Raw genomic sequence first — 12,327 nt, forward strand, 5'->3', positions numbered from 1 at the left:
TCACTGTCCACTCTGCCTGTTTTAAAAAAAAAAAAAAAAAAAAGGACAAATTTTTATGGTTAAGGGTCTTAACAACCACTGAAAATAGGGATCCATTCAAATTAAGATTGAGCTATCTCTGGTAACCAATTCATAAACCAATTTCTCACTTTTCAACTTTTTTAAAAAAATGTATTTATTTTCTTTTCTTTTTTTTTTTTTTTTTTTTGAAAGACAGAGATCTTCCATCCACTGATTCACACCTAAAACAGCCAGCTGGGCAAGCCCAGCGTCAGAAGCATGGAACTCAATCTGAGTTTCCTACATGAGTGACAAGAACCCAAGTACTTCATCACCACTGCCCTCCAGGGTATGCATTAGTAGGAAGCTGGATCAGAGGCAGAGTAGCTGGGACTTGAACCTGGAATTCTGACATGGGTTTCGGGCATCCTAGGTAAGGCCTTAACCTCTAGCCAGACACATGCCCCTCACAACTTAATTTTAACTGTGCTGCCTAGTGTGCAGCCATTTAGGCTTTTTATAGGTATGATGTTTATGTTGGTTCTTTTCAAAAATATGTTACTACTTATTTATATCAATAAATTTTTCTTATTTTATTTATTTGAAAGTCAGAGTTACACAGAGAGAGGAGAAGCAGAGAGAAAGAGAGAGGTCTTCCATCCGATGGTTCACTTCCCAACTGGCCGCAACGGCCAAAGCTGCGCCGATCCGAAGCCAGGAGCCAGGAGCTTCCTCCCAGTCTCCCATGTGGGTGCAGGGGCCCAAGGACTTGGGTCATCTTCCACTGCTCTCCCAGGCCACAACAGAGAGCTGGATTGGAAGAAGAGCTGCTGGGACCAGAACCGGCACCCATACGGGATGGGCGCTTCAGGCCAGGGCATTAACCCATTGAGCCACAGCACCGGTCTCATCAGTAAACTTCTTAAAGCTAAAAAAAAAAAAATAAAGTTAACAGTTTCCCCTAAAAAAGGACTAAAACACCAACAAAAAGTTCTAATGGAATTATACCAAATAGTGAGAACTTCCCTGGTGACATTCCATGACTCATTAGCAGAAAGCTTAAGTATTACACCCTTTGAATGCAAAGAGGAAAGCCAGGTTACCCATAGCAATGAGTTAGATCTCATACATGTAAAAACCTTTATAGTTAAAAAAGTACTTCATGGAAGTATCTAATAATATAACACCATCTATGGTATGAGGCAAAAGGTCATATTTGGAGGCAGCAACAATGCAAACCCTACATGATCACAATGGATTCTTTTTTTTTTTCTTTAAAGATCTATTTATTTATTTGCAAATCAGTGTTGGGGGGTGGGGGAGGGTAGAGAGAGTGGGGTCAGCATTGAGGCTCGGAGGGTTAAGCCACTGGCATTCTACCTGGGAACTCCAACTACTCCCCTTTCTAATCCAGCTCCCAGCTAATGTGCCTGGGAAGCAGTAGATGCCCACCCATTTACTTGAGTCCCTGCCACCTATACAGGAAACCCCAATGCAGCTCCTGGTTCCTGGCTTTGGTTAATGGAGCCATTTGGGGCGTGAACCAGTAGATGAAAGAGCCCTTTCTCTGGCTCGCTTGCTTGTGCTCTCTTTCTCTCCCCATCTCACTCACTCTGTTTTTCAAAGAAAGAAATAAGTAGATCTTTAAAATAAATAAATAAAAGTTCCAGATAGTATTGAAAACATAGTAAAAAGAGGCATTTTAACACAATGATAGTGGGATATAATTAGCAAAAGCTTTCTAGATAGAAAGTAGTGATGTGTATAAGAATCTCAAAAAAATGTTTATCTTCCTTGTCATGATCAATCCTAGAAGTTTATCCTGAGAAAAAGACTGCATACAAACATAATTCATAGGTAAAATGCACAAAAGCATTGGCTTTAACTTAAATATTTTATAAAACAACCTGAAAATCAAAATATGGAGAATATTATAGTACTACTATATGAAAGAATGCTGTAATATTTAAAATACTTTGAGGGGCTGGCGCTGTGTCGCAGTGGGTTAATGTCCTGGCCTGAAGCACCAGCATCCCATATGGGCACCGGTTCTAGTCCCGGCTGCCCTTCATCCAATCCAGTTCTCTGCTATGGCCTGGGAAAGCAGTAGAAGATGGTCCAAGTGCTTGGGCCCTTGCACCCGCGTGGGAGACCCAGAAGAAGCTCCTGGTTCCTGGCTTTGGATCGGCATAGCTCCAGCCATTGCAGCCATCTGAGGAGTGAACCATTGGACGGAAAACCTCTCTCTCTCTGCCTCTCCTCTCTCTGTGTAACTCTGACTTTCAAATAAATAAATAAATATTTAAAAAATACTTTGAAAGGGAATTTCAATATGTGAAAATATCTACAACTTCTTAAAAATAAAATATTGCAAACATATTTAACTCTTAAAAAACATGTACTTACTAAAACAAAATGAAAAAAATTTTGGCCTTATCCTCTATTCTGTCTTAAAATTCAAGAAGCCAATAGGAATATGTATATTTACCCCCTGTCCCTCTAAGAACTTAAGTAAGGGGCCAACCTTGTGGCCCAGCAAGTAAAGCCACTGCTTGCATCCCATATCAGAGTATTGGTTCAAGTCCTGAGTCATGGCTACTCTGCTTCCAATCCAGCTTCCTGCTAATGCACCTGGGAAGGCAGCGGAAGATGGCCCAAGTGCTTGGATCCATGCTACCCATGTAGGAGACTGGAATGGAGCTCCTGGTTCCTGGCTCTCTGGCCTGGCCCACACCTGGCTGTTGCAGTCATTTGGGGAGTGAACCAGTAGACAGAAGATCTCTTTCTCACTGTCTCTCTCTGTGTGTCACTCTGTCTTTCAAATAATAAATCTTTAAAAAAAAAAAAAAGACTTAAAAAAAAAAAACTTAAGTAAAGCAATTGTTTAAAATAACTTTCTCAGAGACTACGTAGATTGCCTGTGTGCAGAAAGATGAAAACAGATGAAGGATGTGAACTGAGATAGCAGAGCAGAGGGAGCAGAAGAGTGGATACTCACAGAGGGGATGCGGCGAAGGAGGAAGGCTAATCTTCTGGGCAGAACCCCAGAGAGGCGCAGGTTCAGTGACCGCTGTGCGAGGAAGGTCAGTAGTGACAAGAGGGACTGAAAACATCTGTCATAGCAAGAAGTCGACAGAGAATTGCTAAAGTTGATAAACCAAAAAATAAACACTGTAAGCATATTATTTAGAAGCATGGAGTTAAGCCCCCAGGAGATCTGAACCAAAAAGGTTTTCAAAGGCAGTTGCCTCAGGGGAATGGGGCCTGTCACTACTCTGTCTTGAATTACTGATTGCTTTCATTTGATTTTTTTTTTTTTTTAGCTTTTTACAGAGAAAGTATCAATTTTTAAGGCTTTATTCTTTTATTTTATACTTTGTTCATTTTCCTGTAATACACAACACAATCCTACATTTTACTTCCTTCCCACTAAGAAAGGGGTGTATCTCTCTTGGCAGTGTTTTTCAACTTGAAGTCATGCAGTCATGAAATACATCTAGTGGGATATAACCTCATTTTTTTTCCTAAAAGAATAACAAATATAAAACAGGTTGGTAAAGCTATCATTTCAGTTATGAATGTTTTATTTAAATGTGTGTACTTGGGTATTATGTAAAATATCTTTCTATTGTCTCTTCTCAACCTAGCATCCAGAGGTGATACCATGAAATGTGAATTCAGATCATGTCGCTTTTCCAATGGCTTCCAGTCGTCACTGAGGGTGAAAACCTGTGAGGTCCCTCAGAATTAACCAGCATGCCTCTCTAACCTTCAGCTAACTGCTCTGTTATCTTCCTCCAACATTCAAATCCATCCCCACTTCAGGGACTTCATACTTGCTGCACCCTCTGCAGGACTCACACTCACTCCCAACCTAATTCTTGGTACAAATGTCACCCTATTTTAAATTATAACCCTCACAATTGTATACATTCCCTATTGTATCCTCCTTCTCTGCTTTATTTTCCACATTCTACTCTACAGCTTTGCATTAATTCTATTTCTCTCCCCTACCCCAACTAGAATGCAAACTCAAAATGAGCAAGGGTTTTCATTTGTTTACTGATGTCGTCCCAGGGTCCATGCTGCTCTCTGGCAGCAAGCAGTAGCTGAATTAACAGATTTGTTTAAAATACATACTATCTTAGGAAGAAGCTACATTAAGAAATCCTGTTAGCAATGTTAATTGATGAAGATAAGCTACAACTTAGACTCTGGAACTATAAATGCCAGCTATTCACAATACTGAAGAAGTTGCTGGCATACTCATGTATTACTGAAATATTAACATCAATAACATAAAGAATGCTTGTATCTCAGCCATTGCTTAAAAAATAAGAACAAATTAATGGAAGACCCTGTTCTAAACAGCTAAGACACTTTAAAGTGCAAAAGTCGTATACCTTTTTGATAAGTCACAGTGAAAGTCTCACTGTTAGCATCACAACTTATACACATTCACAATTTCCACTATGTTCTTGAACCCTCAATGAAGAACCGAGGCACACCAGGATCACCTTCATTTTGTCAGAATAAAACAAAGAGCAAACTGAAATTCGGGAAAAATCATATAGCAGATCTCTTTATTGTAATACACATGGATGGTGGAGAATCTGACAGTTATGAATGATCTAAACGAATCTTTTGTACTCTACCTTCTAACTCATTGAATCAAAAAGGCTTCAATAGATTTTCAACAATTAAGAGAAAAAAAAGTCAATGAAAAATTCTACCTCATACACAAAAGCACACATGGGCAAAGCACCTTTCTGTATAAAAGAAGTTTATCCAACTGCAAAAAGAAGTATCTTTAAGGCTGCAAATGCATAACAGCTTTTCCCTCTCATGCCATTAATAAACACATTTTACTAATCACTCATTTTGTGTTTTTGGAGAATAAAATATGACAATCAGTTGCTTTGCAAGTGTTATCCAGCCTCTCAAAAACCATGTGGTTTTACCTGTTTTTACCACAAGAAGTAAAGGCTTTTAATAAAGCAGGAAGTAAAATGAGGCAAGTTGAAAGAGCAGGTCACAGAAATGATCAAATAAAAGTAATGAAGTACTGAAGTCACTGACAAAATGAAAACCACTATATATATATATATATATATATGAAGTAGTAGACCTGATTGGATGAAAACAAATTTATGAAATGAAAGACAATCTCAAGTAAATTACACAGAGCACAGCAGAAAAGAACAAAGGAAGCGCTTAGAAAAATAATGAAGTGGAAGACAGGAAATGCAGATTAACAATCATAAAACTGATGTTTCTTGAGGAAAGAAAAATAAAAATGGAAACACATTAAAGGATACATAAGAAAATATTCCTAAATCCACATTTTGGAAAGGCTTACCATGTAACAGGAAAATGTAATAGAGAATTCACACCAAGATCGAGATATATCCTGATGAAGTTACTTAACTTCAAGGATAAAGAAAGAATCCTACCAATACCCAGGCAGAAGTAGGTCACCTACAAAGGGAAAAAAACAGTCAGGCTGGCCCCAGACGTCTCTAGAGTAATCCTAGATGCCAGAAGGTAACAGAATTGTGTCTACTGGGTACGAAGGGAAAGGGAGATGCATGAAAAATTCTGTGACCAGCCAAAATATCATTTCATTTGTGAAAGCCACTTATTGACATTCTCAAAAATAAGAATTCTGAATACAGCATTCAAATATAATCACTCCTGGAAAATCTACTTGATAAACACGATAGGTGTAAATATATTAAAGGTACAGCTTTATAATAACCAAAGAACTACAAACTACCATATCTCATCTATTCTAACGTACACTTTTTCTCCATGTTAATATATCTGAAATCAGCATGCATATTACAATTGATGATATTTCGGTTTCTTTGACAGCATTTAACCATATCAGTGGTACACAAAATAATGAAGCATACAAGTCAATGGTACCTGAGACACAATGAAAAATGGTATGCAACTTCAAAAAAAAAAAAAGCACAAATAAGGAAAACAAACTATGTATTTTTAAAGGAAAGGAAAACCAAGCAAAAAGGCAACAAGAACAAAAAAAACTAATATTACAGAAGCAAAACCAAATATGCAACATTAATGGGCATGAGTAAAGGCATCTCAAATTGGGTCTAAAAGACTAACCTTGATCCAACTACATGGGGTCTACATGAGACAAACCTAAAATAGAGACTTTGAAAAGTTAAAAGTAAAAGGTTAGACAAAAGCATACCAGGCAAGTACAAATACCCTTAATAACCAATTGAATTCAAAGCAAAAGAATATTAAAGAGGGAAAAAGAGGGTCACTTTTTTAAATGATCAAGATTACAATCTATAAAACAGACACAATGTTTACAAAACTATATACAGTTGAAGTAAAAGCTTTAAAGAAATATAAGAAAAACTACTGAGCAGAAATAAGAGTAATGAAAGGCAATCACCATTTCAATCCTGAAAGATCAAGCAAAACAATAAAAAAGGGCTCAACCTATGATGGGATAAGATCAAGTCTCTGGAACATTACAAACCTGATCATCTATTCAGGCAATTAACACTTCAAAACTTCAAGAAAGGAGAAAGAGTTCAGACCACAATCTGGCAATGATGGCATTAAAGCACTCCCTTTACTGTGACAGACTCGATGACTCATGTAATCTTTCTCCATAAATCACCCCAAAGTTGGAAACAAAAAACAATAGTTATCTGGAAAGTAACAATTACAAAAAGCTACCTATACAGAAATGCTTGTTGTACAAATAAAGCTATGCTCAGAGGAAGAGAGATCCACAGCCTAAATACTTCAACTGATCGAGAATTAAAATAAACATGAGGCCTCTGCCTACAGTGCCAGCATCCAAGCTGGGCGCCAATTCGAGTCCTGACTGCTCCACTTTTGATCCTGCTCCCTGCTAATGCATCTGAGAAAAGCAGCTAAAAATGGCCCACATCCTTGGGCCCCTGTACCCACCCGGGAGACACGAAAGATGCTCCTGGCTCCTGGCTTTGGCCTGACCCAGCCTTGGCCATTCTCTTGGAAAGTGAACCAGTGAACAAAAGATCTCTCTCCTATCCTCTCTGTACCTCTGCCTTTCAAATAAATCTTTAAAAAAAATTAAATTAAAAGTACTAAGCATTCAACTCAATGTTAGAGAAAAAAAAAGACTATGGAAATTTTTTAAATCTACAAGTTACTCAATTAAAAGACAGAAGCCAGTAGAACTAATTCTAAAGTGTAGGAGTTGCATTTTGATAGGAGGGGGAAATGACAAGGTAAACTATTTGCTGGATTTTAAAAAAATAATATAAAATGAAAGGCTGAAAAAGGAGGAATAAGATGATACAGTGGAAATCATAACAAGTATGAAGTAAGTTTCTAGTAAATCTTAAGCTACTAGGTTTTCAAATGTGGATGCATGGTCAAATGCAATCAAGTAGAATTAGAAAACAAACACCTCAATAACCTACAAGAGCTGAACAAGTGGTTACCCAGAGTTATCTTCCCAACCACCTCAAATACCAGTCTCAGACACTTCCGTCGCAAGTAAAACTCCTAAGGTAATTCTTTTACTGAATTGTCTTGGGGCACAGGTGTTTGGCACAGCAGTTAAGATGCCACTTGAGATGTCCACATTCCATCAAAGTGCCCGGTTCATGTCCTGTCTCTTCCACTTCCTACCCAGCTTCCTATTGGAAGGTACCCTGGAAAACAGCAGATGATGGATCAATATTTAAGTCCCTGCCACTCACTTGGGAGACCCAGATGGACTTCTGGGCTCCTGACTTCAGCCCAGCCCAGTCCTGACAGTTGCTAACATTTGAGGAGTGAACCAGTAAGAGGATCTGTGTATGAGTGTGTGAGAGTTAAAGTGTGTGTGTGTGTGTGTTTGTGTGTCCCCATCCATCCATCTTTTTTGTCTTTCGAATAAAATGAAAGTATATTTTAAAAATTGTTTTTAAAAAATGTAAACAGAAGCAGGTATTTGGCCTAGCAGTTAAACTGCCATTTGGGCCACCAAAATCCGTTATCAGGTTTTCAGCTCCACTACTGAGAGGCAGCACGGGATAACTCAAAAACTTGAGTCCCTGCCACTTACACGGGAGATCCCCAGGGGTAGGGGTAGAGAGGAAATGAGTCCTAGGTTCTTGGCTTCCACCTGCAGGCATTTGGGGAATGAGCCAGTGGGTAGATCTCTCCTTTCTCTTCCTGTGCTCTCTCTCTCGCCTCTTATGTTTCCTCCTTTAAAATAAAAACTATATTGGCCGGCGCCGCGGCTTACTAGGCTAATCCTCCGCCTAGCGGCGCCGGCACACCGGGTTCTAGTCCCGGTCGGGGCGCCGGATTCTGTCCCGGTTGCCCCTCTTCCAGGCCAGCCCTCTGCTGTGGCCAGGGAGTGCAGTGGAGGATGGCCCAGGTGCTTGGGCCCTGCACCCCATGGGAGACCAGGATAAGTACCTGGCTCCTGGCTCCTGCCATCGGATCAGCGCGGTGCGCTGGCCGCAGAGTGCCAGCCGCGGCGGCCATTGGAGGGTGAACCAACGGCAAAGGAAGACCTTTCTCTCTGTCTCTCTCTCTCACTGTCCACTCTGCCTGTCAAAAAAAAAAAAAAAGAAAAAAAAAAAAGAAAAAATAAAAACTATATTTTTAAAATTGTAAATGCAAATAAACAACTTATAAGATTGGAAAGAGAGAGGCCAGTGCTGTGGCACAGTGAGTTAAGCCACCACTTACAAGGCCAGCATCCTCATATAAGAGTGCTGGTTCCAATCCCGGCTGCTCCACTCCTGATCCACCTCCCTACTAATGCACCTGGGAAAGCAGGGAATGATGGTCCAAGTACTTGGGTCCCTGCTACCTTTGTGAAAGATGTAAATGGAGTTCTGGGCTCAGCATGGCCCAGCCCTGGCTGTTTTAGATGGAAATCTCTCCTCCTCTCTCTGACATTATGCCTTTCAAATTAATCAACCAATCGTAAACAAAAGCAAAAAATTTAAAAAGTGTTTATCAATTGGAGACAGAATAAGCAAAGATACAATCCAACAAGCACTAGATAGTAATGTTAACTTATAAAATTTCTAAAGAACACAATTTGCACCATTAAAACTTATTTCTCATCCTTTAAATTAAATACCACTTCTAGGAATTTATTCTACAGAAGCACTAACATGACTGAGAAAATTACAACTTAACTCCTCTTAAAGCACCACACTTCTAATTTTTGATGTTACATTTGCACATAGTAAATTACTTGCTCCTCTTTCATAGTTGCCTACCTGTTTTACTTTCTGAAAGATTTCTTCAGTTTTATCTTCCAACATACCACACCCTCTTGGATTTTTAAATTATTTTCAAGAGCTCCTTTCCTTTTTACAGAATCCTGTTCCTGTTTACAATTTTACTCTTCTCTTTAACCTAAATTTTCTTAATGTTTTCTTCGCCCTGTCTGAGTATATTTCCTTCTGGTTATTTTATACCTCTACTGGTTTCTTTTATGTAAGGAAGTTTTCTTTTCCTTATCTGATAAAACTTAATTGTCCATATTTAAGAGTAGAGAACTAAAAAACAGAGGGCCTGGAATCTGAGTGCCTGAGCAGGACCTGAGAACTAAGCATTTCACTATTACAGAGTGGGTGAAAAAGAATTCTCAACATAGCTTCAACTTGTACTTCTGTGAGTGACACCTAGCATCTGATGTTTTTCAAAGCAATCTTTAATTTTCTATAGACTGTTCATGCCCTCATCCATTTTTCTATTGGGTCCTTGGCCTCATTTACTTTAGACAGAAATAATAGGTTCTCATGTTCCACATGTAAATAACTGGAAGGGAGGAGGCGGTAGGCTCCAAACAGGGAAGAAAAAAAAAAGATAAAGAAATGGAAAGGTGGGGACAGCTCTGTTGGGTAGCAAGTAATGCTATCACCTACTGCGACAGCATCCCATATGGGTGCTAGTTCATGCCTTGGCTGCTCCACTTCAGATCCAGCTTTCTTCTAATGCACCTGGGAAAACAATGAAAGATGGCCCTAGTACCTGCTGCCAAACCAAGTTGCCAGGAGCCAAAGAAGACACTCCTAGCTCCTGGCTTTGGATTGGCCCAGTTCTAGCTTTTGTGGCCATCTGGGGAGTGAACCATTGGAAGGAAGATCTCCCTCTGTGTGTGTGTGTGTGTGTATAACTCTGCCTTTCAAGTGAATAAAGGGACCGGCACTGTTGCATAGTGGGTGAAGCTGCCGCCTGCAGTGCTGGCATCCCATATGGGCGCCCAGTTCGAGTTCCGCATGCTCCACTTCTGATCCAGCTCTCTGCTATGGCCTGGGAAAGCAGTAGAAGATGGTCCAAGTGCTTGGGCCCCGGTGCCTGCATGGGAGACCTGAAGGAAGCTCCTGGCTCCTGGCTTTGGATCAGTGCCTCTCTCTGGCTGTTGCAGCCATCTGGGGAGTGAACCAACAGATATAAGACCTCTCTCTCTCTCTGTAACTCTGCCTTTCAAATAAATAAATAAATCTTCAAGTGAATAAATAAATATTGGGGGAAAAAAAAGAAGGAAGGGAGGAAGGGAGAGAAGACAGAAGGAAGGAAGGAAATGGAAAGGCTGGGTACCTGGTTAGATTGGGTTACATTGTGTATGAGTATATTGCACTACACCTCCTAAAAATGTACAAAGTATTTCATGTTCATCCAAAAATTTTTTATTAAAAAGAAGGAAAAAAAAAAAAAAAAAAAAAACAGATCCCCTATTAGAGTGCCTGGCTGAAGCCCCAGCTCTTCTGCTTCTTATTCAGCTTCCTGCTAATGTGACCCTGGGAGGCTTGAGGGACCAGCACTGTGGCGAAGCAGGTAAAGCCACCACCTACAGTGCCAGCATTCCACGTGAGTCCCGGATGCTCCACTTCCAATCTAGCTCTCTACTATGGCCTGGCAAATTAGTAGAAGATGGCCAAGTCCTTGGGCCCCTTGGGCATGGCAGACCCAGAAGAAGCTCCCGACTCCTTGGCTTTTTGGTGCAGCTCCAGCCATTGCTGCCATCTAAGGCATGAACCAGCAGATAAAAGACTTCTCTCTCTTTGCCTCTCTGAAACTCTGCCTTTCAAATAAATAAACGAATCTTAAAAAAAAAAAAATGGCCGGCGCCGCGGCTCACTAGGCTAATCCTCCACCTAGCGGCGCCGGCACACCGGGTTCTAGTCCCAGTTGGGGCGCCGGATTCTGTCCCGGTTGCCCCTCTTCCAGGCCAGCCCTCTGCTGTGGCCAGGGAGTGCAGTGGAGGATGGCCCAGGTACTTGGGCCCTGCACCCCATGGGAGACCAGGAAAAGCACCTGGCTCCTGGCTCCTGCCATCGGATCAGCGCGGTGCGCCGGCCGCAGCGCGCCGGCCGCAGCGGCCATTGGAGGGTGAACCAACGGCAAAGGAAGACCTTTCTCTCTGTCTCTCTCTCTCACAATTTACACTTCTGAAATTACCATAAAGAGTATATATTGTGTTAATCCCCACCTACTAGACTTTAAGTCAAACTTAAAGATTTTGTGTACAGGGGCCGGCACTGTGGCATGGCAGGTAAAGCCGCCACCTGCAGCGCTGGCATCCCATATGGGTGCCGGTTCAAGTCCCAGCTGCTCCATTTTCCGACCCAGCTCTCTGCTATGGCCTGGGAAAACAGTAAAAGATGGCCCAAGGCCTTGGGCCCCTGTACCTGCGTGAGAGACTTGGAAGAAGCTCCTGGCTTCAGATTGGCATAGCTCCAGCCGTTGCAGCCATTTGGGGAATGAACCAATGGATGGAAGACCCCTCTCTCTCTCTCTGCCTCTCCTTCTGTCTGTGTAACTCTTTCAAATAAACAAATCAATCTTAAAAAAAAAAAGATTTTGTGTATCAGTTCTGTTGATGTCATTTACTAGATGTGCTTTACTAATATTTCCTATACAAATGCATAACAGGATAGCCTATTAAATAAATTTAATGTTTATTTAAATAAAAAGTTTTTTAAAAAAAGAAAGAATTTCTTTATACTGTTGGTTTTCCAACATAGCTTATTTCTGCTTCACTCTTACCTTTTTCTCTTTCTCACCCACTTCAAAACTTTTCAAGAACTCACGGTGGGGGGCGGGGGGGTGGCGCTGGCACTGTGGGAAGGCTGGTTGAAGCACTGTCTGCAGCACAGGCATCCCATGTGAGCCTCGGTGAGTCCCAGCTGCTCCACTTCCTATCCAGCTCCCTACTAATGTGCCTGGAAAGTCAGTGGATGATGGCCCAGTGCTTGGGCCCCTGTACTCATGTGGGAGACCCAGATGGAGCTCTTGGCTCCTGGCTTCAGCCTGGCCCAGCACTGGTCATTGCAGACA

General features: G+C 41.1%; 1 protein-coding gene across 7 annotated transcripts in view; it reads right to left on the reverse strand.

Moving 5' to 3' along the window:
* Positions 1–12,327, reverse strand: part of UBE2G1 (ubiquitin conjugating enzyme E2 G1) — a 106,336-nt gene that overhangs the window by 54,574 nt on the left and 39,435 nt on the right. The window contains exons 2-4 of one of the 7 annotated variants that reach the window (XM_070061252.1): positions 6,133–6,180; positions 5,360–5,478; positions 2,999–3,143 (exon numbers count right to left, since the gene is read on the reverse strand). The exons of 4 other annotated variants lie outside the window; for them this stretch is intronic. The gene's annotated coding sequence lies outside the window, so the exon portion shown is untranslated. The remainder of the gene's footprint in view (positions 1–2,998; positions 3,144–5,359; positions 5,479–6,132; positions 6,181–12,327) is intronic. 2 more of the 7 variants (XM_070061253.1, XM_070061250.1) reach the window with 2 other exon arrangements.

Source organism: Oryctolagus cuniculus, chromosome 17 (genome assembly GCF_964237555.1).
Source record: "Oryctolagus cuniculus chromosome 17, mOryCun1.1, whole genome shotgun sequence".
NCBI lineage: Eukaryota > Metazoa > Chordata > Mammalia > Lagomorpha > Leporidae > Oryctolagus > Oryctolagus cuniculus.